The sequence below is a fragment of the Agelaius phoeniceus genome, chromosome 1 (assembly GCF_051311805.1).
Source record: "Agelaius phoeniceus isolate bAgePho1 chromosome 1, bAgePho1.hap1, whole genome shotgun sequence".
Classification (NCBI taxonomy): Eukaryota; Metazoa; Chordata; class Aves; order Passeriformes; family Icteridae; genus Agelaius; species Agelaius phoeniceus.
Window position 1 is genome coordinate 119,102,297 of NC_135265.1, and position 20,436 is coordinate 119,122,732.

General features: G+C 37.2%; 1 protein-coding gene across 2 annotated transcripts in view; it reads right to left on the reverse strand.

The window, feature by feature from the left end:
• PDE7A (phosphodiesterase 7A) overlaps window positions 1-20,436 on the reverse strand; it is a 75,942-nt gene that overhangs the window by 35,925 nt on the left and 19,581 nt on the right. The gene's annotated exons all lie outside the window — the stretch shown is intronic.

Consider the following 20,436-nt stretch of genomic DNA (forward strand, 5'->3'; position numbering starts at 1 on the left):
CTCATGGCCTTCTAGAACACCATATTGAAACAAATACTTGCAGTTCCTGGTTCATATATCTACCTTTACCTATGGGGTATTTCCATCTTCTAAAGGTAAGAGATGTAATAAGTGAAATTACACCATTACTGCAGCCCTAGGATGCCACATGCTACTTTCATTCTACCTTGTATTTTCTGTAGGCAAAGCAAGGTATCACTGAGCTAAGATGCATAAAGGCATTTCAGAGAAAGCCAGCAAGTAGTATTTCAAATTTGATGATAAAAGTTCAGAAGAGTCATCAAGTTATCCATGCACAAGACTGAAATACTCCCATATAAACTGTATTTTTTACCTACATGGGACACATTATGTGTCATACATATTCAGCTACTGTGGTAGTTACAATCCAGGAAGTCTCCCACGAAGTGGTGAACTTCTCCTCCAACAGCTAAAAACAGGAGGAATGTTCTCACTAGCATCACACAGTCGGCAAAGCATGACTCCACCTAGCACCCAGCCTCTCATTGTGCCTTTATTGTACTTTGACCATCTTCTGCCCCTTCCTAAGGCCTTCATTAATGTTACCTGTTAATCCTAAGATGAGAGGATCACCTTCACAATCAGACCTCCATTTTTTCTTTACAGAAATAAGATTTTTTGTGGGAGGTGCACATTAGAAACTCCTATGACCTTTCTCTGCACACTACACTTCCTTCTTACACTGAGGACAGTGAAGTCCTTGATGCCATTGAGTGTCACCACACGCCTTTGAGAACTCAGATAAAAGTCAGCCTGGTGGCAAACACAATCACCCATTTTTCTATGTACACATCAGGAACAACACTAACTCGGGGACACACAACAGCCTGAAAATGTGCAAGTTCAAAAGATAAGAAATCAAATCATGTTAGGAAACAGGATAGAAAAAATAATGTTGCCTATTGAGAAGAATTCTGAAGGAAATGAAGGAAAGAAAAATTACATGGAAAGGCAAAAAGGCAGAACTGCTGATATGCATCTATCTACAGAACAACCGAAATGAACTCAAAGACAGACTAAAGATGAGTAACCTCAATCACCGTGATCTGTACAAGTGATGTGCGCTAAAACTCCAAACTCATAAGTTACACTTATTCTTTTTAATATTTTTCATGCCAAAACAAAAATTAAAACCTTACACTTGAAGTTGTAGAAGCTTTTTCCAAAAGTAAGATTAATATGCAATTACAGAAGTGACCAAAAGACCTAGCTCCAAATGGGGTCCAATAATAATAATGGGGCCCAAGCTGTTGTAAAGACTACAAGGAAGAACTCCCTGTACAGAACTTTTATGTTGTCTCAGCCTTTGTTCTATATTTTCTTGGAAGATCATAAACCATGCAAATAATTCCTCAATATATGTTTGTACAGCATTTCTCACAGCAGTATGCCTGTCCCGATGGGAAAGGTAGAAATACAGCTACTCAGCCAGAAAATGATGCTGATTTCTCACTAACATTTTCAATGTTTTTCATTAAACTTGCCTTTGAGTTTCAGAAAATCTCAGCTGAATATATTTTCCATAGCCTGGAACATTTCATATCACTGACTAGGCACAATCAGTGATGTAATTTAGTGCTAACTTGCAATTTGCACCTGTCCATCACAGATTTCTGGACATGTCCAATACAGTTCTGTAATCTAATACAGGAGAAACCTAAGCACACATGCAGCTACAAGACCCACATACAACTGGAGCATTAGTCTGCAAGAAAGAAAACAATATACAAAAATTTACTGAAAAAGAAATCCTTTTGATAGGTTGATTCTAAAATATTACTTGCTCCCTAAAATAAAATATTGTTAGATAAAGCAGTATATATAAAGTAGTGCATCCATGTATGATATCAAATACAAAGCAGATTTTTAAAAACATACAGTAGTTGCTCATATGGACAAGTGATTTTGCTCTGCAAGGACATATTTGAAACAATCAAATCTAGTAAAATTACATTAGAAAGTTTGGTTCTCTAAGGAAAAATAGAGACAATTTATTGTATAAATTTCACTAGCAATACTACACAAATAGCAGGACAATTTCAGCTAATTCTGCTAAAAGGACTGAGGTCTCAAAGACACTTATTCATTGAAATTTGTTAAATAAAATATATAAGAGGAAAACATGTATTAGCAAGTTCCACCAACAGATGTTTGGGGGGTGGGTAATGAGTGGTCAGATCTTTTATCTTTAGACCAAGCTAGTAAGTGAGGTACAGAGAGTTGAGCACTGTGGTGGGCAGTCAGAGACAAAGGACAAAGCTAATGGTACAGAGGTTTTTTAGCAACTTGTGGTAAGTAAACAAATAATATTGCACTCACCCAGACACAGATTGCTTTGTGTCAGCTTACCCTGCAAATAGGTAACAGACCATCTCCTGCAGGCTGTGGTGCATCACCTATTTTCCCACTCCAAATAACACTGACAGTGCATTTGTTATTCTACCCCCTATAGTACTCCAGAAAAATTCAAGGAAAAAGGCAGAAAGAGAGAAGTAATTTAACATACCCTCTATGGGGTTCTTTAAGATATATTGTTGATTCCACTACTTAAGCCCAGCAAAGAGAAAAACCAGATTTAATGCTTCAGTTTTTCCTGCGATATGATCGGACAACAAATTCATAAGAAGAAAGACAAACGTGTCTTGAAGAACTAAAGTTACTGCCAAGCACCAAACTGTTCAAACAACTTAATCAGCAGGATTTTACCCTTGTTGATGACCAAAAATGCCACCCTCCTCATGTCTAATCAAAGGCCCATTCTCTGTAGCCTACACCAAGACACCAACACCATACTTACCCTAAAAATATACCTTACTTACAAAGTTGAAACAACCATGGCATACACTGAATAACCCTACAGAGACCTTGGATCAGAAAATATTACTTGTTGTCATGTTATTGTCAATATTTTTAACTCATTTAGCATAAGAATTTATTTCTAAATCTCTGCACCACCTCTCCGGTCTACCTGAAGATTTGTACCTGTTAATGACAATACTGACCCTCTGTAGAAATATCAAACAAGTAAGCACCATTCCAGCAAGCAGACAGAATTACTAGTGCTCAAAGACAAGACAACCCTCATGGGTCTGTGTTTAGGCAGGTTCCATTTGCAAGCACAAGGACAACTTGGTTGGTGGGAATGTGCTGGATCCTAAGTGATTCAACAAATTCCTCAAATGATTACCTGAGGTTCTCAACTGCTCTGCTCCCTTCCAGGCACGAGCACAGCCACCTGACCTGGGTGGGCTGATTTGCTTCAGCCATGAAGATGGATGTCAGAAAGGTGACTGGGAAGGGTAGTTTATACTGGACTTCCACTTTCAAAGCCTCACCTTTAACTTCAGTTTCACATTAGAGTATCATTTATTCTTTAGAAGGGTGATAAAGTCAAAAAGCTTCCTTTTTTCTTCTCCTTTGAGACCTATTTGTGGAAGGTGAATGGAAGAAGTTCAAACTAAATTGGAAGATCCATTAATCCTCTAACAACACTGATACAAGGACTCTGCAAAAACATGCAAAGGGAGTATCTACCAGAACTTAGATTTAAGTCAGATCTCTCTGAATATCTTTTCAGAGTATAGAAAGTTATTAAAGGCCATGTAACGGGAACAACGTGCCAAAATAGCACACAGATACATCTTCAAAGGGAAACCGCTTCAGTGATGCTTGGGAGCACAAGCATTTGCATGTACCACTTGGAAACGGAGCACCTGCTGCTGTTTGTGTCAAACAGAAATGTTTCCATTGATGTATCAGTTTTATCGCAGACTTCCCAATCTTGCTGAGAGCAGAGCACCAGCATTACTGCTGGGCACTTCATTTCAGCAAGGGCCAGCTTGTAGACAGTCTAGCAAAACAACTCCTGTTCTCATTCTCTAACAACACCTGCTAGAGCTGTTGGCCTTCAAAATTCAGTACCACCCATCAAAAGAACCATCCATGCTTTTTGATGGACTACATGACCCTCATTTTGCTACTCAGTTGTTTATACAGAAGCTGGGAAAGAAAAGACAGGACAGAAAGCAACACAGGCAGGTGTTTTTACCTACCTGACTTTCTAGTCCAAGCTCTTTGCTGAACTATCAGAGCATTTGTCTCAACTGCTCTGAAGACAAGTGTGGAGAAGTTGTTATACCAATTGCAATGCTACCTCAAATATACACCCTTGGAAAGCATTTAAGATCGTTTATGAACTAAAAGTCTTGAGAATGACAAACTAGTTAAGACCTTACATCTCCAACTATTATTAGATTTCAAAAGCAAGACTGTGAGGTATCTTAGACTTATTTCAGGTATTTAAAAGTTCCATGCTAAGCGTCAGTTTTCCAAAAAGCACCATCAAGTTTTTAACTCACTAAAGCACAGAAAAATGCTCTTCAGAAGCACTTAAATTGACACTGAATTCAGGTAAGCCACTGCAAAATGGTCCTACTACTATTTAAAAATTTCACTGCAGTTCAAAGCATTACTCTGAAAGTTTACCAACAGTAAGAAAACGTCATTCATACTGCCTTTCTGAAATTTAATCAGCAATAAGAACCACACCTTTCCTTCAAATATTCAAATGTGATAATTTTAATATTTTCTTCCATATAAAGCTATTTCACATGATCAAGACAGATGGGAACCATTTTTAAACTTAGCTATCATTTGACTGATCGTTATCAATGTTAGTGATACATATATCTCACAAGCATCTGTAAGCTATTTTTTCTTATATACCTCAGATGTATATCATGTGGCATAAAATTTACCCAAAGCTTTACCAACATTAAGAAAAAATCAAGACTTAAAAATATACAAAACAAAACCTTGACAATTGATCAGAAAGAATGTACAGTCAAAAAAAACCCACAAGCAATTGGTTTAATTGGTTTACAGGGGTATTGCCTAAGAAAACTAAATCAGAATAGCATCAAGGCAATGGCAAAATAAGTAATTGAATGAACACAAAAGCACTAATTCTTTAAAAGAAACCACCACTAGCATATGCAGAAACACAATCATAAATAGCAGGGAATTTTATGCCTAACTGTATTATGACAGCTACCTGGAATTTTTCTTTTTCCCCACCTTAAAACAATCTCTGACCAAACTGGATTAGACATAATCCTTGAACAGGTTTTTACGTCAAGTTCCAAAAAGCCAGCAGTTCAACAATATACCAGCAAAATGCAGATGATGTACTGGTCTAGCACACAGGCTGTAAATCTGTAGAATCTGCCTTCAGTCACAATTGAACATCCACTGGGCATCCTGGTCTCTTTCTTGATGTGACAAAAGTTGTCACAAGTGCTAGCAACCAAGCCTGACCATTTTTGCTTTTAATAAATTTAGAAACACGTTACTGGCAATGACTGAAGAGTACAGGCATGGGTGCCTGGCAAAACTTGTTTTCACAACAAACTCAAATTCATGCTTGTTCATATTCTCCTGTTAATTGTACAAAAATTTTAGAAATGTGTTTCAGTAGCAATAACAAAAAAATTATCTATTAACGCAGGAACTCTATTTTTTTTCAGTTTCTTTAATTCTCTCCAATTATTCTGGCTCTCCTTCATAATGCTACATTTAAATTTATTCCTCCTTCTTGCAGTGAGCTATGCTGAGAAGAGCCTGGTCTCATCTCCAGACACCAATCTCACCTATATTTACCAGCACAAATATTCATTATGGGGATACTTCCATTCTTTGGAATGAGAGAGTAAAAACTTAATCCTACCATAAAGCATGCATTTTGCAAAACACAGGGATCTCAAACAGAAAGCCTACAAAGTAAAGTAGATATTTCACATAAGCAAACAAAACTGGTATTTCCACTCCAGCAACTCTGAAATCAACAATACAAAAAGGATATCCTGTCCAGGAAGCAAAATACACTAATTTGTATTATTCTCACTATGTTTAAAATTGTTTTTCCTTATTTTCACAAAGGCTTCAAGGTGCTATAAAACTGGAAATCTGTTGGTAACACAGGGAAGTCAACTCCTGCCATTCAGAAGCCATTTCAGATCCCTTTTTTCTCCTCTCCTAACTGGCACTGCTACAAACACACTCCTTCCCACTTCAAGGCAAGCGAAAGTCAAGAGCTACAAAATCATGTATGAACAATTAAGAAACACAATCTTAAATGGCAAATGATGTTTCCAAAACAGATTAGATTTAAAAAGGAAAAAATAAGTGCTTGTGAAGTTCTTAATGACTTGTTTTCTCTGGGATTACTTATAAACCCAGTTAGTCAAAACAGATTTTAAAAATGGCCTACCTTAGAAGTAATCCATTTGATAAGGATCAGAGCTAAACACCAGATCAATGCAATTCCCATTGGATCACCCCAAATAGCTGAAGCATACTCTCCCCCCGATGGCCGCCAGTGCTGAAGGCAGCAGGGCACAGCAGTGAGGCACAAGGCAGGCAGCAGCTGTCACCTGACAGCCCCTGCAATGTGCTCTGCCCCGCTCCTCTCGCTGCCAATGCCGGACTCAACAAGAAAGTTTTACAAGCAGGGGACATGGCAATTAGTAAAACCTTACTAAACCCCACAGAAATGCCAACGGAAATGTAAAACCATGATTACATCCTGTCATCATCTTTAAATACAGCAAAGTGTGCCAGACAATAGGATCAAACTCCAGTAGTCAAAACACCCAAGCTAAGTCAGGATACTGCCTTGCCTTGAAATGCCATGAAGAGCCTGTTTCCAGCAGATTTCAGCATTTGTGATATTCACAAGCTCCTTTTATCTCTGCCACCTGGAGAACTGCTAAGAACTGAACTTCAAAACATATTTCAAATTTGCTTTTATAGCAACGTACTATAAATAATGTTAATGAAAGTAAATGCACCGAATGTGTGCAATTGTTCAAACCAATTGTCATTGTCTAACTTCTTTTGTCCACTAAATACCCATGCCTGAACTGGAATGGGGCTTTTATCTATTGCTCCAAGGGTTGAACTTGGCTACAGCCTGCCCAGCCCTTCCCAGAGTTGGAAAGCAGTCTAACTTCCTCCAAGAACACTGATTGTGCAGCAAAGTGGTCCTATATGCTTGGTGCAGCCTTGAGATTCATTCTGTCATTTTAAGCTGACAAAAGTGTTTCATTTCAAAGATACAAATAAATCTCAAACACTTAGGGAAAAAAAGGAGCTACAGCGGGGGAGAAAAAAGAACAGTGTAGGATAATGAGGAGTTTAAAAGGATGACACTGAATAACTGAAAGCAAATTTATATGAAGAATCTGCTCTTCCTATATTTTTTGTTTTTTGCAAAAAAATCAATTCCAAATTCCAATATGTGCACAAAACACAAAAGTTAGCTCAGAGCACCAAAGGAGTAGTTTTAAAATTAAGAAACTAATTTCCTCCCTTCCACAGGAAAAGGGGACATACACCACAGCAGATGTTTACTAAATTAAGGAGATTTGTTAAGTGGGATAGAGCTCTTTGTTATTTAATATCACGATTCCAAATGTTTATGATGTCTTTTAAGTTATAGTCATGTTCTCAGCACAACCTGTGAATCCCTACAGAACCATTACATTCCAAGCATTTATCTTCTGCCCTGTCCCCATGCCCCAGAAAAACAGTCAGATCGAAACCAAAGGCAAGAACATTCAGAATGGGCCTTTTGATACCTCACTTCATGAATGCAGCACTTATCTAAAGCTCTGTAAAGTTCCACATAAAATACCAACTGTCACAGAGATAAATTTAAAAACATTACCACCTCCAAACAGTTGACAAGGTTAAAACACCCTAACAATTAATCACCACTAGTCTGATGTTTCTTTAAAAAAAACAAACCCACAATAAATGGCATCAGGCTATATTTGCATTACATTTTGGCACAACTGGAGCAGATCAAAACACACCTGCTGCTCAGATTTTTACACCTATACTATATGAAGCCCAGGAGTTTTAATTTGTTTTTGAAGGCCATATTTACTCCAACTTCCTGAACCAGATCCTACTACAGGAGGTTCAAAGCTGCCAAAAAATGATCCAGTAACTGATCAAACCCCTACAACCTTATTGAGGTTTAAGGCCCATTAGGTGCACACAATGAGTGAATGATTTAGTTTCTTTTGGAAGAAGCCTGGTTAGCACATACCAAAACCACTCCAGAAAACAATCAAATGAGCACAGCAAACAGGAACAATGAGGTGATTTGCTTCAAGACTGAACTCTCCTCTGAATAAACTCAAGCATAAATAACCTTATACTCTGAAATGTCAAGCATTCTTCTCCATCACCACTATTATCAATCCTCCCTGACAAATCTTGTTTTCTTGTCTCAAAACACACGAAGATGTTCTAGGAGTGTGCACATAGTCTTGCCCTAGGTTTATGGAGCAAGACTTTCTCCCACCAATTTCAGAAATACATTATCTAGCAAATACATTACCTAGCAAACAGAACTATACAAAGTGATCAACCTTTCCTCTTTTGTCTTCCACCATTAAGTGGTTTAATTAAGAAGCCTTCTCTTACTGGAAGTTATCTTAAAACTGTCTCATGCATAAGTTTAATATGAGAAATAAAAGTATCTGACTGCTTGTTAAGCACCACTAGACCATTATTTGTTTTAATTACAGCTTGGAAATGGAAAGATTGTTTTGGCAATACAATTCTGAATTTGGAGACAGAGTAAGATCAGAAAGTGCACTGGTTTGTGTGAGAAGTTTAACAAATCAACACAGAAGCTCAAGTGCTTCTTTTGGATGAAGTGCTGCTTTGAATAACCCTACTAACAACTGCAAGGTGAAAGTGAAAGAGATTACATTTTACAAAGAAGAAATTATTCCAAGTTTTTAGTAAGTACTGTAAACCTGCAGGTAGAAGGCAACATAAAAATGTGGTAATACTAAATTCCCTCTCTGTTAACTACTCCCTGTTACAGTGCCTCAGTTCTGGGACTGCAGGGACCCTTCAGCTGTGGACACCACCATCAGTCTCAGCTTCATCTTGAAACTGAGAAGCACACAAAAAATAGCTATCATACATTGCATTGTTTGGTTGGTTTTTTTTTAATTGGGGAAGTTGCTAATGCTGGTTCATTTTCTTTCTTCTCATTTTCTTTACTGCTTTCTAACAGATTCTTTTTCAGTTTTTCTAAAACCCATTTTCTTGATGTCTGCAGAGACACCACGTTTGGTAAGGCATACATTACCTAACATTCACATACAAGTTGTTACCTATTCCTCTCTCCTTACCATCAGCTCACACGTACCATTGCTGTCTCTTACCATTTCTAAAGAAACAGAAATATCCCAATGGCATCAATGTAGACTTGATGATATGCAGTAATGCAGATGCATTCAAGCAGTCAAAGGCATGTTTTGCTACAATTTTTGCATTTGCTGAACAAACCTCTCTGTGCTATTTCTGATAAGACAAGCATGCATTATCAATACAGCAGAAAGCAACTGGGGTCTTGAAACAGTTGTTACAAAGATTCCACTAAGGAATTTGCTAAAGATACCAGTTTGCTCTCATTGGGAAACAGGCATCACATGGGACCAGCTCCTACCCATTCAAAGTAGCTCCCCCATTAATACACCATGATTATTTGTAAGGCTCCAATTATTTCCACATACACTCCTAGAGATCTGCAAGGCTCCATGTGGAAACCCATCATTTCCTGTTACATACTCTGCTATTTGGAGTACCACATACAGGATCCCAATTTTACTTGTGCATTTCTAAATACCCATCTATTCCAATATTTTTCTGTATTTAGTTATTTTCCTGAAGTTCATCAGCCCTGATGAATGGCTCAGGGTTACCTTACAAAGCTTAGTAACTACTGTTTGTGCAGAAGTGCCTTTGAATGCTCTAACCCCCAAAAAACCATTTCAGTAACACCTACAAGAAATCCAGAGTTGAAACCAGAGCACCAGATTTCAGATACACTGCTGGGTCTCACTGTGGCTCCGTTTAAATACAGCAGGGCTTTGTCAATCTCCATCACCACCTGAGTTTTTATGCTCAGTTGGAGGCATAAAGTTGCTTATCCCTCCTACTTGCCAGAATGACCTGATTTCATGTGCCTGCACCTGTACACCTGGCCCAGAAAAGAAATCTCCATGGGGTCTCCTTTGCCCTTCAAACACCCCCTTCCAGAACAGAGGCCTGTGGCACACTGATTTCTAGGATACACTCCTGACTGACCTATTACTTGCTGTGAACCAGTCTGGGAACTTTACTGTGTCAACAGCTTGTAATGACAGTAGAGGAATAAGCCCATCATTTACAAATTCATCAGCACACAGTGGAAAAAAAACCACAACTCATTTCCATCTTTTCTTTGCTTTTCTCCCTGTCTCATTATGTATCATGTGTGATCTCTTTCTCCAGCAGACTTCACTCAAAAAAAATAATTAAATGGTAATCTATAAGTATTCTTGTAACAAGTGTGGGTAGCTACTGCTGCAACCCAACCCAACCACTAAACACTGCTCTCAAGGGGAAAAAATAAGAAAATTCACCATTATTTTTATACTGATATAAGATACTGAGAGCACAACTTCTAGAATTTCACAGTGTATACATGATAACCAACTTTTACAAATGCTACTTCTATTTACATCTTATTTTAAAATGTTATCTAAGCAATTTACTTCCAATTCAGCTTTTTATTTAAAAGATTTGCCATGTTAGCCCAAATTGCAACTAGGTACAAGATTCCAACTACTCCAGCTGTTTATTAACAAAATCATATAATCATTTAGGTTGTTGAAGACCTTTAATATCATCAAGTCCAACCGCTAACCCAGCACTGCCAAGTTCACCACTAAACCATGTCCCTAAATGCCACATCTACACATCTCTTGAATAATTCCAGGGACAGTGACTCATCAACAAAGCTACATATGAGCTAGCAAGGAATAAGCAAACATGAAAATCTAAGAAAGTTAGCAAAATTCACCTTCACAACCACATATTAATCACCATTCCAACTGCCTCACTTGTTGCAACTAAACTCAAAAGGCTGGTTGATTTTAAACCAAGGGCTGAGAGCTCCAAAACATGAACTTTGAAAGTCAAGGACAGCTACGGATCCAGAGGGCAGAAATGACACCCTTAAAAAACACTTTTCAGTTTTAGAAATCTTCCATTTCAGCCCTCAGTAAGATAGAAAAGGAAAGAAATCCCCCTTAGAAAAGATACAATCCCAATGAATGAAAGAAGTCAACAACTTGCATTTTAGTACCATCATTGTGCGAATTTTCTATTGCTACTGCAACATAGCAATAGAAAACTATTAGGATCATGCTGTGTCCTTTATTTCTAGAAGGGATGAGAGGTAGTCTATATTTTATAAAGAAATCATATAAATCTTTGTCCAAAAAAGCACATTATTAAACATTGCATTCTTCTGTTGGCTGTTTTAAACCTTTCCTCTTATTTGCTCAACATCATGATTTTGGAGGTTGACAGAAATGGACATGTAACACTGAAAAAGGCAAAACCATACATATTGTAGTTGAGGGGTGTATAAAACACCTTGAATCAGTTTACTTCTTTTTAAAATGATTCTTTTGCGATACAAATTTGAACACTCTCACTACCTCTGTCATATCATGAACTTCAGTTTTTTAACTACATGTGTTTTCATAACAAAAAATGTTATATGGTATAAACTGTCTCAGTGACAAGCAATCCAATTTAGATCATTTAAATATGGCAACACTGAAATTTATTGTTTTAGGTAAAACAAATCACCACAAGATTAACTGAGGTTCTACAATACAGTATTCTTCCTCTGATTTATTCAGACACACGCTTTCAAAGGATGCTTACTTACTATGGCATTTTAGGACTTTGCTTAAATTCACAGAACTAAGATTTCTGCTTTTCTCCAGAGAAGAGATTTTGGAAAGGAGTTATACACCACTTTTTCAAAAGCCTCTTTAAAGAACAAACAAAAAAAAAAAGAATTAAAAAGTAAGGACAAAGTTGACACACATGTATTTGTCATTTACTTTTTTGGAAATATTAATTTTTAACCCTTGGACGTAGTGAGTCTTATCACCTTGAACGGAGAACCATATTAGAAGTTGTACAGATTCTCAGTCAGGACTGGTCTACAGCAGCCTGTATCTGCCCACACCTGTTGGCAGGTACTGCCAACCTGCTCATTCACAGCCAGAAACAAGGCCCAGTTTAGAGTTCAATACAAACACCTTCATCTGTGATTTCAAAGAGTTGAACAACTGTACCACTGTTACAAGACAAAGTTCCACCAGGGTCTCAAGACTGCAATCCACTCAGTAAAGGTAGATTTAAAACTCAAGAAGTTGAGTTTTATCTACTCTCAGTGACTGCGTTTCATGCTAAATACACCTTCTGCCAAGACTGAATGGTATACTGGAAGCAAATCAACAGTAATTTCAATTCCCACGTACTTCACATATTGCAAGTAACCCAGCAATGTGAGAACAGTTGAACATTATCGTGTGACAAGAACAGCTACCAATGTTTTAGATTTTGGAATAAAAAATTTATGTTCTATTTCTAAAGCATATCCTTTGAATGGTGAAAGATCATCTTACTGTGCTATATTTAAATTGGAATCTAAATAAAAAACATTGAGTTTACAATCTTACAGAAAGAGAGCAAAACTGTCAACACATCACAACAACCAGAAAAGAAAATTACAGAACTTAAAGTCACACAAGTTGTATTTTATAATTCTTTACAAACTATCAATACAAGACACAAAGGACACAACAAGTCTGTGTTCTAAAACCTCCAAGGTTTAAGCTTTTTGCCTTGGAGAGAAGCTTTCCCAATAACTTTTACACTTATGTGAACACCACGAGCTCACCCGTGATGCTTCGGAGCCTCCAGAAGGGTGTGTGTGGAAAGGGGGAGCACAGGAAGCACTCAGGGCCCCCCCACACAGCAGCTCATGTATGAATTTCTACAGATGCATCTGTCCAGCTCATGAATCAGGGAAGAGAGCAATGCAGTGCAATAAGTGAAGGCTAAAAGGCACAGGGGCAGGGTACAATGTGAGATGCTCCTTTTCCCTTGCTCCCTGGGCTTCTTTCTCATTCACACGTGAAAAGGAAAAGGAAAGAAATAAAATTTATTGTAACAACTAAAAGCCTCTATTTGACTAAGTGATGAGTACTCCCATATCTATGAGGGCTCACCTCTCTCTAAGCCTAGAGGAAGATCTTCCTGCCTGGTTCTTGTCTAGCAAGTTTTTCCTAATCCAGCACTGCTAAAAGCTCCCTTTAACCCCTTCACACACACTTCAATTCACTTTGGAGGAAGCATTTAAAGAACAGTTTACACAAAATGAAAATATTCATGCTTACTAAGACTCCCCAGGCAACACAGCTACCAATTACTTTAAGCAAGGATTTTCAATTTTCAAATCTCATTTTAAAAAAATTAACAATTCCCACAGGGAAAAAACAAACAAAATAAAACAAAACCCAACACATTTCAGCAGTTCCCCAGGCACACTGGCATATGGTAAAGCTCTAACAGTTTATATTAAATATTAGAAAGACAGTAATAAAATGGTCTTTGTTTCTGTTTCGTTGCTAGCCATCACATAAAAATATTAGGTTGTCAAAAAAGATTATATTTCAAGGGGAAAGCTGGAAGATTCACCTTCACAAATTAAGCAGAGAGCACAAAATATCTGAAATAAATAAAGTCTGGATTTCATTCTCTTATTTTGTGATTATTTCCATTAAAGTAACTGAAGAACCACAGAGGACAAACACTGAAACTGGTTACACCATTTGCTGTCAAATTCACAAATCAATATTGTATTTAATTTATGACAGTAAATGAAAATAATTATTAACTTTAAGTCATCACAGAGTTAATGAAGAATAAAGGGTGTCAAAGAAAGATCACCAAAAGGCAAAGCACAAAACTAAGAAGCCACACATGGTATCATAGTACAGTACATGAAATACAGAAAAGACAAACCAACTACATTCAACTTCTTTCACCTCAACAAAACCCCTAACATTTTAAACTTAAAGAAAACCCAAACAAATGAAACTAATGAAAAACCCAAAATTAACAAAAACCAAACAACAGAAAACCCAATACACACCCTTTACAAACCCAAACCACAGCAGTTAGTTTCTGCTACAATGTTCTTCCTCGACAAAATTTATCTAGAGATGCATCTGCACTAAACACTTATTGCAGAATTTGCTTGCCCACCATACCCAAAAATGCTTTTAGTCTTCCAATTAAGGATAAACTGACCAATTTCAACTGAATTGGATAGGCAAATCAATTTCAGCTGAACCCCTTCAACTTGAAGAAGTTCTAATGAGACAGTAAGCTGAAAACCCTAGACTTCCCCATGGCACACCACTTGCCATTTCAACACCCACTTTCCAGGCCACAATATATTATTGCCAGCTTCCCACTTTTCATTTTGTTGAGCTACCAATACAACCCTTTCTTACTTCTCAATTCTCATTCTCTGACCTGTAGCAGATGCAGATTTCTTATAGTAAATGCTCTAAAAATTTGACAATGAAGTTTAATAAAGGGACTTTCATACAAACCTTATGTTTCATACACATCTACACAACTTTAAACATGTAATTATTGCCTTGCATTAATATTCTGTCAGCATGTAGGTGCCAGCAATCCATGCATCCAAACAGTTTTCATCAAAACCCAAATCTTCTTATTTCAGCTTCTCCCCCACTACAGATAAAGCTGACCCTGAAACAGAGAGAGCTTTTCAGTACTGTTGTGCCTCATGTCTGCAGGTGTTGAACTGAAAAAGACTACTGTGTTTGAGACTGAAATACACTGAAAAGGCTCAGCTTTCCATTACAGAGATGTCAGTGTAAGAAATATTTTCCTGGACATAAAAAAAGCATACTTGTTTTTGTTTGGTTTGGCTTTTTTTCTAATAGGTCAGTACTAAGAAAGAAGCAGCTGACAAAGGAACAGAAGAATTATAAGCTCAAAACTAATATAAAAAATTCCAAGGCAAAAAACAATGTATGATTGCAATCCTGTTAGGGGAGGCATGGAAGGAGGTATGGAAATAGGCATACAAAGGAAGTGTTCTATTAATAGATTAATACATTTTTGATACACTTCACTGCTGACATATTGACATAAGAAAAAAAGGTGGATACTACCACTAGTATCTTTCTACAGCCTTCTCTCAAGAACTATATCCTTGTACAGACTCCTCATTATTCAACCTGAGTGTGCTCTTTATCACATTTACAACATTCCAAGACCTCCTACAATTAAAATCCACTTTCAAGTAATTTTTCTTACAGCGATTTCACAGCAGTACACCTCTGAATTTAATATGCCATTTTTGAAGGTAACAAGATGCTGCTTTCATTGTCAGGATTTTAACACTAAACAGAAATTGAATTAAGCATAAAAAAGACGTTATTTCAATAGGATTTAGAAGATCTACATTTGTAAAATTACCTGCCATTACCATTTTACTTAGTTATCCTGCAGAGATGCTGAAAACAGCCCTATAATTATTACATTGTTTCTTAAAGAAGCAAGAATTGTAGCACTACCAACAAGAATGTTTATCTCTGAAGCTCCTTGCCACCCACTGGACACCTGTCAGTCTTGGCACTGGCCTTTATGTGCCCATGTAAAGAAGATTTTGCATGGCATAGCCCTCTCTTGACCAAATTAGGCTAACCTCATCTGCATTGACATCAGTGCCTACAATTTTGGAATCTCATCGACAGAAATAGCTTTATCACAGGGCCCAGCATACAAATTAAGCATCTGTATAGGGCAGGCTGAACTTGTGGAAGTGATAAAAAGCTGTAGTGGAAAAATCTTAGCATATACTTTGAAGCTGTATCTAATTAAGGCAACAGTTAGCTACTCTGGCTGAAGTTGCTATTTGAAGTCTGGGGTTTAGTCCGCTTGCTGTATTCTCTGTTTGCACACAAGCTAATGATAAAATCTTATATTGTGACCAAGAATCATGACTAGTAGCTCTGCATGTATTTCAGGAATGTGGAAATCACACATATTTTTGATAGCAGATTCCAGTTTTGTCTTTAAATTTGGCATCACTAATCATCCCATTATTCTGCAAGAAGCCATTTCAGCTTGCTACAGGATTATCTCCAGGACTAAACTTCTGCTGCCTGCATGACAAACTAAAAATATCAAGACACACTAATTTCATTAATTTTATATTATTTAGACAGAAAAGGGGAAATCTGGTATATTGGATCATAATTTTCTTATTAATGTAGTGAACTAATTTTACAGAGGAACTTTTGGAAAGGAGCAGAAGGACAAAGCAAGCTAGACAAGCAACTCCCAAAACACAGTTGGAAAAGGAGGTAAGAAAAGGAGAAGAGTAGCTTGTATGACTGTAGAAAAATTCCAGGCTTCTCATCATTATGTCAGAGCTGGGAGTTCACAGATCAAAAGGCACACAGCATCAGTCATCCCGTTTTCCAGGGGAAAGGAGGATCTGCTGTCAGTTACTTCATCAAATATGATGGAAGACAGACACAAGACCTCAATATAATTAAAGCCTTTCTCATTTTAACAGAATTTGAAGACTGGTGGAAATACAGATGATCATGCAGAACAAAAGAATAGCAGAAAACATTAAAAACATTTTTTTGCTTTAGAATAAGTTACTGAATATGGATGTTATTGCTCCTAAAGGGAACAATACTGGAAGTGCAAAGACTAGTCCCACATAGCTAAGAAATATACAAAGAAGTGCAACCCAACCTGTAGTGCAAGATCCCTGGGTTTTTGGAGGTTCCATGGGGAGCCAGCCTGTGACACACACAACAGAACCTTGCTTCCCATGCTGTAAATCAGCCTACCCCCACCAAAATTGCCTTAATGTCTTTCTTACTGCTTTCTAAACAAAATTACAAATTGCCCTCATGCCTCTAATCAAAAATTTCCGAACAACTCTCTCTCATTCTAATGTCTCTTCTTTTGCATCATATTCCACCAAATAGTGTAGGAGAACAGGAAAAGAAAGGTAGCACATGCTGTGGCTAACCAGTTAGCCTGGGTGAAGTCCTATGGCATACCACACCAGAGAATTCCTTGAAATCACCAGTGAAAAGCCCAACTCTCGGTCTTTCATTTACTTTCCAAACTATGAAGAGCAAAAACGTCTCAAATCCCAGACATAATAAAGTCATTTTTAACACTGAACTTTTTATTTGGCTTTGAGATACATAAAGCAAGTATTTCTATTAAGTATTTAATAGAAATAATATTTCTAATAAAGTATTAATAGAAAGTATTAAGTACTTTCTATTAAGTACACATAAGTATTTCTATTAAGTAGTTTTTATGTCTTTCAAGGAAGTTGCAGACATGTCCTTCTAAACAAGCAATACAAATATTTTGGAAAATATCCTGCATTGAAGATATATTTGGCAACAAATCATCAGCCAAAACATTATAATTTTTTATTATAATCCATACTTATGATGCCCTTAATTTTAAACTCACTTCAAAAAATATGTATTAAAAAACCAAAGATTACTAGCAATTCTCCTACAGCATATACTCGCTGTTGTTGAATAGACCAAGAGTAAGCTTACATTTTGATTTTCAGAGTTCCCAAGTCAATTTATACACATAGGTTGTTGCTCCCATAACTAAGTCATAATTCTTTATTTAAAAAGTGGAAGGTCTGAAATGGCAATAGCCTCCACATACTGCAAAGGGCTCAAACTCCAAAGGAAGAATTAATTTTTTCAGTGGTTCCCCTAGAGCATTCATCAAAACTATCAGAGGATTTCACAAGTTGATGCCCAGAGAAGTTGTGGATGCCCCATTCCTAGAAGTGTTCAAGGCCAGGTTGAATGAGGCTTTGAGCAACCTGGTATACTGGAAAGTGTCCCTGCTCCTGGCAGAGGGGATGGAATTAGATGATCTTTAAGGTCACTTGCATCCCAAACCACGCTATGATTCTATGATAAGTATTCATCCTCAAACTCCAGCCCAGCATCAAGATCAGAGCCCAGATATCAGCTCTTCTGGGCACACAATTTAAGATTGCTAGAATTGTATTCTTCAATTTTTTTTAATCACATGAAGCTTACACATAAGCATGGCTCCCGAGCCTAAGCATCTCCCTCTTTAGAGGGGGGTGGAGGAGAGGAAGAGGGCAGGAAAGGGAAATCGGGCTGCAAGATCTCACATCAAGCATTCAACAAATGAGAAGCATACAATCATGATGCATATGTCCACACTAATAAGCAATTACAAGATGGAAGCATGGGAAGTATCTTTTCCTCCAGTGGCATTTAGCTGTCCTTTAAATACATCCAATCCTTCATTCTTCCCAGACAAAAACCACAAGGTATGGTTAAAATGCTTTTCACAACAAAAGCAAGTACATTTTTAGCAATAAAGGAGGCAGGGATTTCCTGTAAAAGATTAAAAAAACATAAAATCTCACAATGCATTCATGTAAGGATGTTAACATGGAATGAAGAGGCAATTGAAATGCATATTTCCTAAATGCTGTGATTATCTTTAGAGTTATATCCATAAGGGAAGAAAACTTATTTCACAGCTCTTCTGTTTTGCTTCAATTGGGAAAAAAATACAAAAAGAAACCACACCAAAGAAAGAAAAAACAAACAAAAAACAAACCAGAAAATCCCAGAAAAAAAAACAACAATCAAACTAAGAAGCTATTGGTCAGAACATAACTTAAGAGAGAAATTAAAAAAACTCTACAATCATCTCAGAGACCACTTCTGGTGTTTTAAGATACAAACTACATATATAACTTATAATTTCTAATTATAGAAAACAAAAATCTGTTTCTAAAATTAACACAATTAAAATGTATCTTGAGCAATAGACAAATCTTTATACAGAGATATACAAATATACTCAGCATGCAAGCTGGAACCAAATGCACAAATTTAAAGCAATCATTCTTAACCAGGGAGTACAAACATTTTACAGAAAATAGTACAATGCAAAAAAAGTTAAGGTAGTTCTGTAAACTGATACATTTTTATCCTAGACCTGAGATACACTTTTCCAGGAACAACCGAACTTTCAACACTGGATTGGCTATTTCTATTATCTACAAACCCTATAGCTCAATAAAAAATCTTTAAAACTGTGGGTTTAGAAGTAGTCTGAAACTGTTTCCCTAGGCAGACAATGCCTACTAGGGTTGTAAGTAGTGTAGTAATCAGGGCTAGGTGTGGACAGGGCATTAGCAGTAAAGCAATCTGTCCATAATGATGAGAGGAAGTTTTCAAGTGCACAGTTCATGCCAAAATGGCTTTGATCCTGAAAATTCAACACTGTACAAAGCTTTGAACCGGTTAGCCAAAAAGGCACTGCAGAGTGCTCGAGAGTCTCCTCCTTTATAATAATTGAAATGAGACTTAACACTGCTCAAGTTTCCTTTTTTAATAAAAATAATGGCTTGATGTCTTAAAAATCCCCAGGTATAGCACAGTTTATCTGAAAAACTGATGTCTCATTCCCAAGTTATGGTTTTTTAGTGGTACAAGAGTACTCCAAGTACTTCCAGCCCACCTTGAACTGAGAGATTGCAATGCTGCATGGGGTACAACAGCCAGGGCTGGCACTGACTGGCACCTCAGTGCATGGACCTTGCTCTATCTTCCTTTCATTCCCAAATTTTGCAAAACAAGTTTCAATGTAACACTCAACCCCGGAGAAGCAGAAGTATGAGTAATAAGCTGAACTCCTTTCCTGGATCCAGCCTCCCCCATGCCATGGGCACATGGTAACAGGAGGCTCACTGCCCTTCAGCTCTTCACCTTTCAGCCTTTCACTGAAGTATGGCTTGTCCTAAGGCAATATGTATTATTCCACCTCTTCCTCAATCCAGACATGTTGTGGAGGAGTGGGACAAGCTCATACAAATGCAAGGCTCCTGAAATGAGGTACTGGAGGAAAGAAAATATTTTTTTTTGCAAGTAATGGTGGAAGACCACAAAAACACAGCTTTGAAATCAGAATTGTAACTATTATTATTGCATTACAGAAAAATACTGTTTGAAAAGCAGTGTACATCTGTGAAAGCACAAGATAAATTTTAGTTTGCATCAACCAGTACTTTTTTATGCTAATACTTTTCCCTTTTTTTGCAGAAGAAAAAATAAAGACAACTAGAATCTAAAAAATGCCTTTGAATGCAAAGTAATAAAGGTCACAACAATACCCCCTATAAAACCACATGGAGGGACAATAAGCTACCTTCCACTGGCACATGAGATTACTGGAAATTCTCACAATATTTTCATGGTAATCACTCCATATAAAATGGTTTTCCTAGAAAACACCCAAAGCTTAGCAACACCCAAACCCTTCCTCTCTTTATTTTAAATTACATCACAAACCCCTTGAAAGAGGAATTTAGCTTTTAGCTTTTAT